The 13,230-nt window shown below is 46.8% G+C and overlaps 5 non-coding genes across 5 annotated transcripts; all 5 read right to left on the reverse strand.

The window, feature by feature from the left end:
- Positions 1 to 7,335: 7,335 nt before the first annotated feature.
- trnah-gug lies at positions 7,336 to 7,407 on the reverse strand. Its single transcript has one exon. It is a non-coding gene; the product is annotated as a tRNA-His (tRNA).
- A 739-nt stretch (positions 7,408 to 8,146) lies between these two features.
- trnah-gug lies at positions 8,147 to 8,218 on the reverse strand. Its single transcript has one exon. It is a non-coding gene; the product is annotated as a tRNA-His (tRNA).
- Positions 8,219 to 8,957: 739 nt separating this feature from the next.
- On the reverse strand, positions 8,958 to 9,029 carry trnah-gug. Its single transcript has one exon. It is a non-coding gene; the product is annotated as a tRNA-His (tRNA).
- A 739-nt stretch (positions 9,030 to 9,768) lies between these two features.
- trnah-gug lies at positions 9,769 to 9,840 on the reverse strand. The gene has a single exon. It is a non-coding gene; the product is annotated as a tRNA-His (tRNA).
- Positions 9,841 to 10,567: 727 nt separating this feature from the next.
- trnah-gug lies at positions 10,568 to 10,639 on the reverse strand. Its single transcript has one exon. It is a non-coding gene; the product is annotated as a tRNA-His (tRNA).
- Positions 10,640 to 13,230: the final 2,591 nt, after the last annotated feature.

A 13,230-nucleotide genomic window follows, 5' to 3' on the forward strand; every position in this document is an offset into this window, starting at 1 on the left:
TTACAAATATTCTCATTAGAGCGACAGCCAGGTGGAATAAGCTGTCTCTGTGTCTGCTGGTTTTGACATACAGAGCTCTGTAACGCCGTCCGGAGGGGAGTAGTTAGAACAGACTGCAACCTGGGTGAGAAGGGTCTGTAGAGATGTTACTTGCACGCTTCCTGGTCCTGGACAGGTACAAGTCCTGGATAGATGGGAGGTTGATTCCAATTATCTTTTCTGCAGTCCTGATTGTCCGTTGCAGTCTGTGCTTGTCTTGTTTGGTGGCCTATCCAAACCAGACAGTGATGGAGGTGCAGAGGATAGACTGGATGATGGCAGTATAGAAGGTCTTCAGCAGCTCCCGCGGCAGGTTGAACTTCCTCAGCTGTCTCAGAAAGTACAGCCTCTGCTGGGCCTTCTTCCGGACAGAGTCTATGTGGCTGGTCCATTTCAGGTCCCGAGAGATTGTGGATCCCAGGAACTTTAGGGTGGTTTCCTCCTCCGATGTCATTGCAGAGGGTGGGTTGCTGCGGTCATTGCGTTTGCTTCTTTACCACATTGAGACATTGCTGTGGAGTAAAGTTTGTCGGCCTTCGGGGGCCCCCTAGTGGCCTGGTCAGTGGGGGCCCCAGGCAGTTGCCTGGTCTGCCTGATGGTATAGCACGGCTCTGGTTGTCCCCACCGGGGTCGCAGGTGTGCTGGAGCCTATCACAGCAGTCATCGGGCAGTAGGCGGGGGACACCCTGAACTGGTTGCCAGCCAATCGCAGGGCACACAGAGACGAACAACCATTCGCACTCACACCTAGGGACAATTTGGAGCACTCAATCAGCCTACCAAGCATGTTCTTGGGATGTGGGAGGTATCCGGAGTGCCTGGAGAAAACCCACGCGGACCCGGGGAGAACGTGCAAACTCCACACAGGGAGGGCCGGAGGTGGAATCGAACCCACACCCTCCTAACTGTGAGGCGGTCGTGCTAACCAGTGCGCCCACCGAGCCGCCCTACCAACCTTATTCTCACTGAGAAAAAAAAAGTAATAATAATTACTAGTAATATCCACTCGATACATCAAATAGAGATACATTTTCATTATTTTTTTCACTAACATCAGTCAATCCAGTTAGTGTGCATAGATTTTGCAGTAAACTTGACTGTCTACAGGTTGCCATGGAAACAGACTGTTGACTACTTCAGGTAAACGTCGGTCTTCTACACTTATAGGGGAATGATTCTTGTTTAGGATGCGAGAGGTCCCAGGTTCAACTCTCGGATGAGCCCTTCTTTGAAACACAGCTGTCCCCCATTCTCTGGCATTTTTGACAGGCCAATGTCACATGCACTGTGTCATCATTCGCAAGCTGCATTAGTGTGTCATGTGATGCGAATTTGAACACAGCTAAGGACTACTGAAATGGTTCACAAACTATCTCGCCAACAGAGAACAATATGTATATATAAATGGTTGTTCTTCCAACAGATCTAAAATACTATTTGGGGTCCCGCAGGGCTCAATATTGGGTCCTCTATTATTTTTGGTGTACATAAATGATTTTTCCATGTCTTGTTCAAATTTTCTTCCTTTGTTATTTGCGGATGATACCAATCTCATTGCCACCCACGAGGATTTTAATTTCCTCATTGCACGTGTGAATACTGAGTTGCACGCTGTTACAAAATGGTTCAAAATAAATAAGTTGTCACTCAATATAAAAAAATGTAACTTCATGATCTTCTGCAATATAAATAAATCTTACCCCAAAGAACAGACCAAAATTTACATAAATAATAACGAAATCCATCAAGTTACTAGCACTAAATTCCTAGGAGTTATAGTAGATAAACACTTAAACTGGTCTGAACACATTGATTTGGTTTGCAAAAGATCCATGAAAACGCTAGGTATCTTACGAAAAGTTTGTCCCTTGGTCCATCCGTCTGCTCATCTCACTCTGTATTATAGTTTCCTCTTTCCTTTACTTAATTACTGCAACATAGTCTGGGCAGCTACATATCCAACATACCTCAGCAAATTACTCATCATACAAAAGAAGTTCCTAAAAATGATCTCTTTTTCAAATAGATATGAACCATCGGCACCATTGTTTAGAAATTATTCATTACTGCCAATTGATAAAGTAAATATTCATCAAACCTGTCTACTCACCCATAAATATATATATAGGAAACACTGTCTTCCAGCCACTTTTCATAATTTCTTCGCATTTGTATCGGATTTACATTCTTATCCTACAAGACAGGGGGACAATCTCCACCCACCGTCCTGTCGAACATCACGCAATCAATATAATATCCATTTTAGAGGGCCCTCACTCTGGAATGAGCTACCAATCCATATCCGATCCATATCTTCACAGGTTGCTTTTAGAAAGCACCTGAAACACCACCTTCTCCACTCATGATCCTACCAGTCCAAAATTACTCCACCGCACTCAGCTGATCCATACTAAGAACATCAACTTAAACCACTATTTATACCCTGATTCTTCCTTGTTTTGTTATTTTCTGTTTGCAGTTCTTCTGCTTCCGCTTAGCTATTTTCTTACCTGGTGTTTTTTGATTGTTTCAACATCACTAAAGTGTCAAATTTTGTTTCTCTTGTTTCTCATTTTGTATAGTGTATTTGTTTATGTATGTATACGTTCACTTTCGTATATATGCATATATAAATATGACGATTTAATATTTAGCTAGTTATGCTTGTGTTTATTCATTGATGTTTATTCATTTATATATATATTTTTTTTTTCTTTCTTTCTTAAACACTTGAATGATGTTTGATGACACAGCACTTTGTTTGTTGTGCACTTTGTTTATACAGGAGTGGAGCTCCTTACAAGCCCTAGGCTTCGTCTCCCTCCCTGCACTGTTATTTGTTATAATAATATGTGCTAAACAATAAACTAAACTAAAACTACCAAATGGAATGTAACAAAGTCAGCATGGTTCCAACAAAAGTTTGTGAAAGATAGCAGGTTTCACCCAGTCTCAAATGAGGTACCACACCATAGTTGCAACGCGAAATCATTTTAATGTGTCAGGGACTTTGCAAAGGTGCCAACAATGACAAGAAAAATCAGAAGAAGGTGTTTCCACTCAGTCTCAAACTCAGAACCTTTCACGTGTTAAGTGAACATGATATCCACTACACCAGTGGTCCCCAACCACCGGGCCGCGGACCGGTACCGGTCCGTGGGTCACTTGGTACCGGGCCGCGGAGCCGCACAGGAAAAAAAAAAAAAAATGTTTTTTTTTTTTTTTTCATCCATCCATCCATCCATCTTCTTCCGCTTATCCGGGGTCGGGTCGCGGGGGCAGCAGCTTCAGGAGGGACTCCCAGACTTCCCTCTCCCCAGCTACTTCATCTAGCTCATCCCGGGGGATCCCAAGGCGTTCCCAGGCCAGCCGAGAGACATAGTCTCTCCAGCGCGTCCTGGGTCGTCCCCGGGGTCTCCTACCGGTGGGACATGCCCGGAACACCTCCCCAGGGAGGCGTCCAGGAGGCATCCTGATGAGATGCCCGAGCCACCTCATCTGGCTCCTCTCAACGTGGAGGAGTAGCGACTCTACTCCGAGTCTCTCCCGGATGACCGAACTTCTCACCCTATCTCTAAGGGAGAGCCCGGACATCCTGCGGAGAAAACTCATTTCGGCCGCTTGTATCCGGGATCTCGTTCTTTCGGTCACGACCCATAGCTCGTGACCATAGGTGAGGGTAGGAGCGTAAATCGACCGGTAAATTGAGAGCTTTGCCTTTTGGCTCAGCTCTCTCTTTACCATGACGGACCGGTACAGAGTCCGCATTACTGCCGACGCTGCACCGATCCGCCTGTCGATCTCACGCTCCATCCTCCCCTCACTCGTGAACAAGACCCCAAGATACTTAAACTCCTCCACTTGGGGCAGGATCTCATCCCCGATCCGGAGAGGGCATTCCACCCTTTTCCGATCGAGGACCATGGACTCGGATTTGGAGGTGCTGACCCTCATCCCGACCGCTTCACACTCGGCTGCGAACCGCTCCAGTGAGAGCTGGAGATCACGGCCTGAAGAAGCCAACAGCACAACGTCGTCTGCAAAAAGCAGAGACGCGATGCTGAGGTCCCCAAACCGGACACCCTCAACGCCTCGGCTGCACCTAGAAATTCTGTCCATAAAAATTATGAACAGAATCGGTGACAAAGGGCAGCCTTGGCGGAGTCCAACCCTCACTGGGAACGAATCCGACTTACTGCCGGAAATGCGGACCACACTCTGGCATCGGTGATACAGGGACCGAACCGCCCTTATCAGTTGGCTCGGTACCCCGTACTCCCGAAGCACCCCCCACAGAACCTCCCGAGGGACACGGTCGAACGCCTTCTCCAAGTCCACAAAACACATGTGGACTGGTTGGGCGAACTCCCATGCACCCTCGAGGATCCTGTTGAGGGTGAAGAGCTGGTCCACTGTTCCACGGCCAGGACGAAAGCCACACTGTTCCTCCTGAATCCGAGGTTCGACCTCCCGACGGACCCTCCTCTCCAGCACCCCTGAATAGACCTTACCAGGGAGGCTGAGGAGTGTAATTCCCCTGTAATTGGAACACACCCTCCGGTCCCCCTTCTTAAAGAGGGGAACCACCACCCCAGTCTGCCAATCCAGAGGCACTGTCCCCGATGTCCACGCGATGCTGTAGAGACGTGTCAGCCATGACAGCCCCACAACATCCAGAGCCCTTAAGAAATCCGGGCGGATCTCATCCACCCCCGGGGCCTTGCCACCGAGGAGTTTTTTAACTACCTCAGTGACTTCAACCCCAGAGATTGGAGAGTCCGCCTCAGAGTCCCCAGGCCCTGCTTCCACAATGGAAGGCGTGTCGGTGGAATTGAGGAGGTCTTCGAAGTATTCTCCCCACCGACACACGACGTCCCGAGTCGAGGTCAGCAGCACGCCATCTCCACTGTAAACAGTGTTGATGTTGCACTGCTTCCCCCTCCTGAGACGCCGGATGGTGGACCAGAATTTCCTCGAAGCCGTCCGGAAGTCATTCTCCATGGCCTCGCCGAACTCCTCCCACGCCCGGGTTTTTGCCTCAGCAACCGCCGAAGCCGCGTTCCGCTTGGCCACCCGGTACCTGTCAGCTGCCTCCGGAGTCCCGCAGGCCAAAACGGCCCGATAGGACTCCTTCTTCAGCTTGACGGCATCCCTTACCGCCGGTGTCCACCAGCGGGTTCGGGGATTGCCGCCACGACAGGCACCAATGACCTTACGGCCACAGCTCCGGTCGGCCGCCTCAACAATGGAGGCGCGGAACAAGGTCCACTCGGATTCAATGTCCCCCGCCTCCCCCGGGACGTGGGAAAAGCTCTGCCGGAGGTGGGAGTTGAAGCTCTTCCTGACAGGGGATTCCGCCAGACGTTCCCAGCAGACCCTCACAGAACGTTTGGGTCTGCCAGGTCGGACCGGCATCTTCCCCCACCATCGGAGCCAACCCACCACCAGGTGGTGATCAGTTGACAGCTCCGCCCCTCTCTTCGCCCGAGTGTCCAAAACATGCGGCCGCAAATCCGATGACACGACTACAAAGTCGATCATCGAACTGCGGCCTAGGGTGTCCTGGTGCCAAGTGCACACATGGACACCCTTATGTTTGAACATGGTGTTCATTATTGAAAATCCGTGTCGAGCACAGAAGTCCAACAATAGAACACCGCTCGGGTTCAGATCGGGGGGGCCGTTCCTCCCAATCACGCCCTTCCAGGTCACACTGTCATTGCCCACGTGAGCATTGAAGTCACCCAGTAGAACGACGGAGTCCCCAGAAGGAGCGCTCTCCAGCACTTCCTCCAGGGACTCCAAGAAGGGTGGGTACTCTGAGCTGCCGTTTGGTGCATAGACACAAACAACAGTCAGGACCCGTCCCCCCACCCGAAGGCGGAGGGAGGCTACCCTCTCGTTCACCGGGGTGAACCCCAATGTGCAGGCGCCCAGCCGGGGGGCAATAAGTATACCCACACCTGCTCGACGCCTCTCACCGTGGGCAACTCCAAAGTGGAAGAGAGTCCAGCCCCTCTCGAGAGGGCTTGTACCGGAACCCAAACTGTGCGTGGAGGCAAGTCCGACTATATCTAGTCGGAACTTTTCTGCCTCGCACACCAGCTCGGGCTCCTTTCCAGCCAGAGAGGTGACATTCCATGTCCCAAGAGCCAGCTTCTGCAGCCGGGGATCAGACCGCCAAGGTCCCTGCCTTTGGCCGCCGCCCAGCTTGCAATGCACCCGACCCCTTTGGCCCCTCCCACAGGTGGTGAGCCCATTTTTTTTTCATTGACGATCAATTCATTCAGATTAAGACGCTCGTCCCGGTCACGTGACATGTTTCCCCAGTCGAGCCCGCAAAGCTAGCAAAAATGAGTAAGAATTTATTTCGAAAAATATAAAAAATTTGGCGAATCTCTCCCAATTACATCTGTCAGTGCATCTGAAAAATAAGGACTCTTGACACAGGGCACTCGTCTCGGTCACGTGACATGTCACCACAGTCAAGCCCGCGAGGCAAGCAAAAATGAGCAAGAAACAGAGAAGTTTGGAAAGCTTCTTCGGAAAGGGAAAAACGTCCAATGAGGACACTGAAGAAGAAGAGGCTACGACTTCTAAGAAAAGGAAAGCTGCATTTAAAAGAACATTTCTGGAGTCCTACTTAAAATATGGATTTATCGCCACAGGTGACTCTGACGCGCCAAGTTCACTCCGCATATGTGGCGAAAGGCTAGCTAACGAGGCAATGAAGCCTTCAAACCTGCTTCGGCACATGGAGACCAAGCATCCTGCATTTAAAGACAAACCGTAACCACTTCGGGTGTCATTGTCTCCGATTACGCCTAGATGGGAACGGCTCATTTCTGAGAAAAGAGCTCGGTGCTCCCACGAATTCAACGTTTTATTTTTATGTGGTTTATATTTGTTTTTATGCCAGTCGTATCATTTTATTTCATCCTATTTATATATATAAATATTTAAATAATAAATATATAAATATATTTATTTATATAAAGGCCGGTCCGCGAAAATATTTCTGACACGTAACCGGTCCGTGGTGCAAAAAAGGTTGGGGACCACTGCCCTACACTGTAGGGTCTGCAGGGCAGACTAGCGGTCTATGTCAACCAGAAGCCACAGTTATAAATTACAGGCAACATTATCTGAATCTGCCACGGTGCACTATCCATTGACCCATTCACCCTCCAAGTTATGGCTATCGACTGTAGACTTGTGTGGAAAATTGTAATTGTCCAAAGGAAGACAGTTCAGCAACAGTGAACAGCAGAGAAATTCAGCAAGGTAATTTGGTATTGCCATGACCCGGATTCGAACCGGGGTTGCTGCGGCCACAACGCAGAGTACTAACCACTATACGATCATGGCCTATATGCAATAGCTTTAATTATTTTGGAAACGTTTAGGATCTTCAGCAAGTGCACGGCAGACCATGAAAGAATGTTGAAATGTTTGTGGAACTATCCGATGACTGTGCAGATCTGATGATCCCAAAGACTTGAGGTGAGACAACATTGAAAAAACGTTTTTCTTTATTGACAGTGTCACTTCTTTTGTGGCTTGCCTCTTTTTCGGGTCCCAGCTTGGCACAACGTGCATACTGTATCGTATCAACATAGCGCATCAACGCACAGGTGAGGTGGCCGAGAGGTTAAGGTGATGGATTGCTAATACGTTGTCCTCTGCACGCATCGGTTCACATCCCATCCTTGTTGAAGGCTGGCTTCAGTTTGTTGAATCTGCAAACTCTATTTGTTGCTGAAGCTTGCCTTCCGGACTACTTCCTCAACCGGCGTTCAATTCACTGACGGGCAGTTTATTACTTTGTGTGAAATAGCATTTAAGCAGGTTTTCGACCCAAGTGCGTTAACCTGTGTTTGCAGCAGCGTAATTGTATAGATGCATTCGTTGTGCATATAACCAGAAGCCACAGTTATAAATTACAGGCAACATTATCTGAATCTGCCACGGTGCACTATCCATTGACCCATTCACCCTCCAAGTTATGGCTATCGACTGTAGACTTGTGTGGAAAATTGTAATTGTCCAAAGGAAGACAGTTCAGCAACAGTGAACAGCAGAGAAATTCAGCAAGGTAATTTGGTATTGCCATGACCCGGATTCGAACCAGGGTTGCTGCGGCCACAACGCAGAGTACTAACCACTATACGATCATGGCCTATATGCAATAGCTTTAAATATATTGGAAACGTTTAGGATCTTCAGCAAGTGCACGGCAGACCATGAAAGAATGTTGAAATGTTTGTGGAACTATCCGATGACTGTGCAGATCTGATGATCCCAAAGACTTGAGGTGAGACAACATTGAAAAAACGTTTTTCTTTATTGACAGTGTCACTTCTTTTGTGGCTTGCCTCTTTTTCGGGTCCCAGCTTGGCACAACGTGCATACTGTATCGTATCAACATAGCGCATCAACGCACAGGTGAGGTGGCCGAGAGGTTAAGGTGATGGATTGCTAATACGTTGTCCTCTGCACGCATCGGTTCACATCCCATCCTTGTTGAAGGCTGGCTTCAGTTTGTTGAATCTGCAAACTCTATTTGTTGCTGAAGCTTGCCTTCCGGACTACTTCCTCAACCGGCGTTCAATTCACTGACGGGCAGTTTATTACTTTGTGTGAAATAGCATTTAAGCAGGTTTTCGACCCAAGTGCGTTAACCTGTGTTTGCAGCAGCGTAATTGTATAGATGCATTCGTTGTGCATATAACCAGAAGCCACAGTTATAAATTACAGGCAACATTATCTGAATCTGCCACGGTGCACTATCCATTGACCCATTCACCCTCCAAGTTATGGCTATCGACTGTAGACTTGTGTGGAAAATTGTAATTGTCCAAAGGAAGACAGTTCAGCAACAGTGAACAGCAGAGAAATTCAGCAAGGTAATTTGGTATTGCCATGACCCGGATTCGAACCGGGGTTGCTGCGGCCACAACGCAGAGTACTAACCACTATACGATCATGGCCTATATGCAATAGCTTTAAATATATTGGAAACGTTTAGGATCTTCAGCAAGTGCACGGCAGACCATGAAAGAATGTTGAAATGTTTGTGGAACTATCCGATGACTGTGCAGATCTGATGATCCCAAAGACTTGAGGTGAGACAACATTGAAAAAACGTTTTTCTTTATTGACAGTGTCACTTCTTTTGTGGCTTGCCTCTTTTTCGGGTCCCAGCTTGGCACAACGTGCATACTGTATCGTATCAACATAGCGCATCAACGCACAGGTGAGGTGGCCGAGAGGTTAAGGTGATGGATTGCTAATACGTTGTCCTCTGCACGCATCGGTTCACATCCCATCCTTGTTGAAGGCTGGCTTCAGTTTGTTGAATCTGCAAACTCTATTTGTTGCTGAAGCTTGCCTTCCGGACTACTTCCTCAACCGGCGTTCAATTCACTGACGGGCAGTTTATTACTTTGTGTGAAATAGCATTTAAGCAGGTTTTCGACCCAAGTGCGTTAACCTGTGTTTGCAGCAGCGTAATTGTATAGATGCATTCGTTGTGCATATAACCAGAAGCCACAGTTATAAATTACAGGCAACATTATCTGAATCTGCCACGGTGCACTATCCATTGACCCATTCACCCTCCAAGTTATGGCTATCGACTGTAGACTTGTGTGGAAAATTGTAATTGTCCAAAGGAAGACAGTTCAGCAACAGTGAACAGCAGCGAAATTCAGCAAGGTAATTTGGTATTGCCATGACCCGGATTCGAACCGGGGTTGCTGCGGCCACAACGCAGAGTACTAACCACTATACGATCATGGCCTATATGCAATAGCTTTAAATATATTGGAAACGTTTAGGATCTTCAGCAAGTGCACGGCAGACCATGAAAGAATGTTGAAATGTTTGTGGAACTATCCGATGACTGTGCAGATCTGATGATCCCAAAGACTTGAGGTGAGACAACATTGAAAAAACGTTTTTCTTTATTGACAGTGTCACTTCTTTTGTGGCTTACCTTTTTCGGGTCCCAGCTTGGCACAACGTGCATACTGTATCGTATCAACAACGCACAGGTGAGGTGGCCGAGAGGTTAAGGTGGTGGATTGCTAATACGTTGTCCTCTGCACGCATCGGTTCACATCCCATCCTTGTTGAAGGCTGGCTTCAGTTTGTTGAATCTGCAAACTCTATTTGTTGCTGAAGCTTGCCTTCCGGACTACTTCCTCAACCGGCGTTCAATTCACTGACGGGCAGTTTATTACTTTGTGTGAAATAGCATTTAAGCAGGTTTTCGACCCAAGTGCGTTAACCTGTGTTTGCAGCAGCGTAATTGTATAGATGCATTCGTTGTGCATATAACCAGAAGCCACAGTTATAAATTACAGGCAACATTATCTGAATCTGCCACGGTGCACTATCCATTGACCCATTCACCCTCCAAGTTATGGCTATCGACTGTAGACTTGTGTGGAAAATTGTAATTGTCCAAAGGAAGACAGTTCAGCAACAGTGAACAGCAGAGAAATTCAGCAAGGTAATTTGGTATTGCCATGACCCGGATTCGAACCAGGGTTGCTGCGGCCACAACGCAGAGTACTAACCACTATACGATCATGGCCTATATGCAATAGCTTTAAATATATTGGAAACGTTTAGGATCTTCAGCAAGTGCACGGCAGACCATGAAAGAATGTTGAAATGTTTGTGGAACTATCCGATGACTGTGCAGATCTGATGATCCCAAAGACTTGAGGTGAGACAACATTGAAAAAACGTTTTTCTTTATTGACAGTGTCACTTCTTTTGTGGCTTGCCTCTTTTTCGGGTCCCAGCTTGGCACAACGTGCATACTGTATCGTATCAACATAGCGCATCAACGCACAGGTGAGGTGGCCGAGAGGTTAAGGTGATGGATTGCTAATACGTTGTCCTCTGCACGCATCGGTTCACATCCCATCCTTGTTGAAGGCTGGCTTCAGTTTGTTGAATCTGCAAACTCTATTTGTTGCTGAAGCTTGCCTTCCGGACTACTTCCTCAACCGGCGTTCAATTCACTGACGGGCAGTTTATTACTTTGTGTGAAATAGCATTTAAGCAGGTTTTCGACCCAAGTGCGTTAACCTGTGTTTGCAGCAGCGTAATTGTATAGATGCATTCGTTGTGCATATAACCAGAAGCCACAGTTATAAATTACAGGCAACATTATCTGAATCTGCCACGGTGCACTATCCATTGACCCATTCACCCTCCAAGTTATGGCTATCGACTGTAGACTTGTGTGGAAAATTGTAATTGTCCAAAGGAAGACAGTTCAGCAACAGTGAACAGCAGAGAAATTCAGCAAGGTAATTTGGTATTGCCATGACCCGGATTCGAACCGGGGTTGCTGCAGCCACAACGCAGAGTACTAACGACTATACGATCATGGCCTATATGCAATAGCTTTAAATATATTGGAAACGTTTAGGATCTTCAGCAAGTGCACGGCAGACCATGGAAGAATGTTGAAATGTTTGTGGAACTATCCGATGACTGTGCAGATCTGATGATCCCAAAGACTTGAGGTGAGACAACATTGAAAAAACGTTTTTCTTTATTGACAGTGTCACTTCTTTTGTGGCTTGCCTCTTTTTCGGGTCCCAGCTTGGCACAACGTGCATACTGTATCGTATCAACATAGCGCATAAACGCACAGGTGAGGTGGCCGAGAGGTTAAGGTGATGGATTGCTAATACGTTGTCCTCTGCACGCATGGGTTCACATCCCATCCTTGTTGAAGGCTGGCTTCAGATTGTTGAATCTGCAAACTCTATTTGTTGCTGAAGCTTGCCTTCCGGACTACTTCCTCAACCGGCGTTCAATTAACTGACGGGCAGTTTATTACTTTGTGTGAAATAGCATTTAAGCAGGTTTTCGACCCAAGTGCGTTAACCTGTGTTTGCAGCAGCGTAATTGTATAGATGCATTCGTTGTGCATGCGTCTAAACCAGGGGTGGGCAAACTTTTGACTTGCGTGCCGAATTGGGTTCTAAATTTTGACCGGGGGGGCCGAACCAGGAGCAGATGGATGTAGTGTTTGAGTGAAGTAATATAAATGATATAAATATAAATGTAAAGGTCATTGCATAAAAGGTTTTGGCCTTTAGTAGGTAGTAAAGCATGGATATTCGAAAAAGAGCTTTTTGAAAACAAATGCATTTATTAATTAACAGCATTAAAAAAAATGTCATCAAAAAATACTATGAGTGACTCTCATTAAATACGACACTGTTATTTTGAATAACAGTTTCCATCACTTCAGCAGCTGCAGGTCAGATTTATGAAAGATGTTTATTTATTTTATGAGGCAAAATCACATAAAACGGCAAACATTCTGACCAAATACATCATCTTGAAGAATCAGTGAAAGAATACATCTAAATAAAGTACCGTATTTTTCAGACTATAAGTCGCGTTTTTTTTCATAGTTTGGGTGGGGGGGCGACTTATATGTGAAATTATTCACAAATTTCCAAAATTCAAAAATCCGCGATGTAGTGAAACCGCGAAAAACGAACCGCGATGTAGCAAGGGATTGTTGTAATTTGAACTGCAACTGACATCAGCGGCGCGGCGCACACGGCATTGTTTACATAAAGGACAAGGGATTCGATCACGGGATTTAATGACTTGGAGTGACAGAGATTGTTTGATAAAATTGTTGTTTATAATTATATGGGCCTGTGGAATAATTTGAACTGCAACTTATGACGAGTCCGACGTCAGCGGCGCAGCGCTCACGCGGCGTTGTTTACATAAAGGACGAAGATTTTGATTGATGGATTTAATGATTTGGAGTGACACAGATGTATACTTTATACTGTATGCCGGAAATGTAGAGTAATTGGTCACACTTTTGAAGAGTGGCAGAAAGTGCAATCTCTGTGGAGAAACTGATCATCTCTACAGAAAGTGCCCAAAGTCTTTTGCCAACAAACTGAAGGCCGGGAGAAAAATGACGCAGGTGAAGGAAAATGATGGTAACAAATATTTTGGAAACTCAAATTTCCCTCCAAGGCCTGTGATTGGTGGAGAGGAAACGGGTGAGGAGCAAACAGGTGAGGAGGGAACAGGTGAGGAGGGAACAGGGGATGAGGGAACAGGTGACGAGAGAACAGGTAACGAGGGAACAGATGAGGAGAGGGAAGGGGAGGGGCATGTGTCACCCCC

The sequence above is a fragment of the Syngnathus acus genome, chromosome 3 (genome assembly GCF_901709675.1).
Source record: "Syngnathus acus chromosome 3, fSynAcu1.2, whole genome shotgun sequence".
Lineage (NCBI taxonomy): Eukaryota > Metazoa > Chordata > Actinopteri > Syngnathiformes > Syngnathidae > Syngnathus > Syngnathus acus.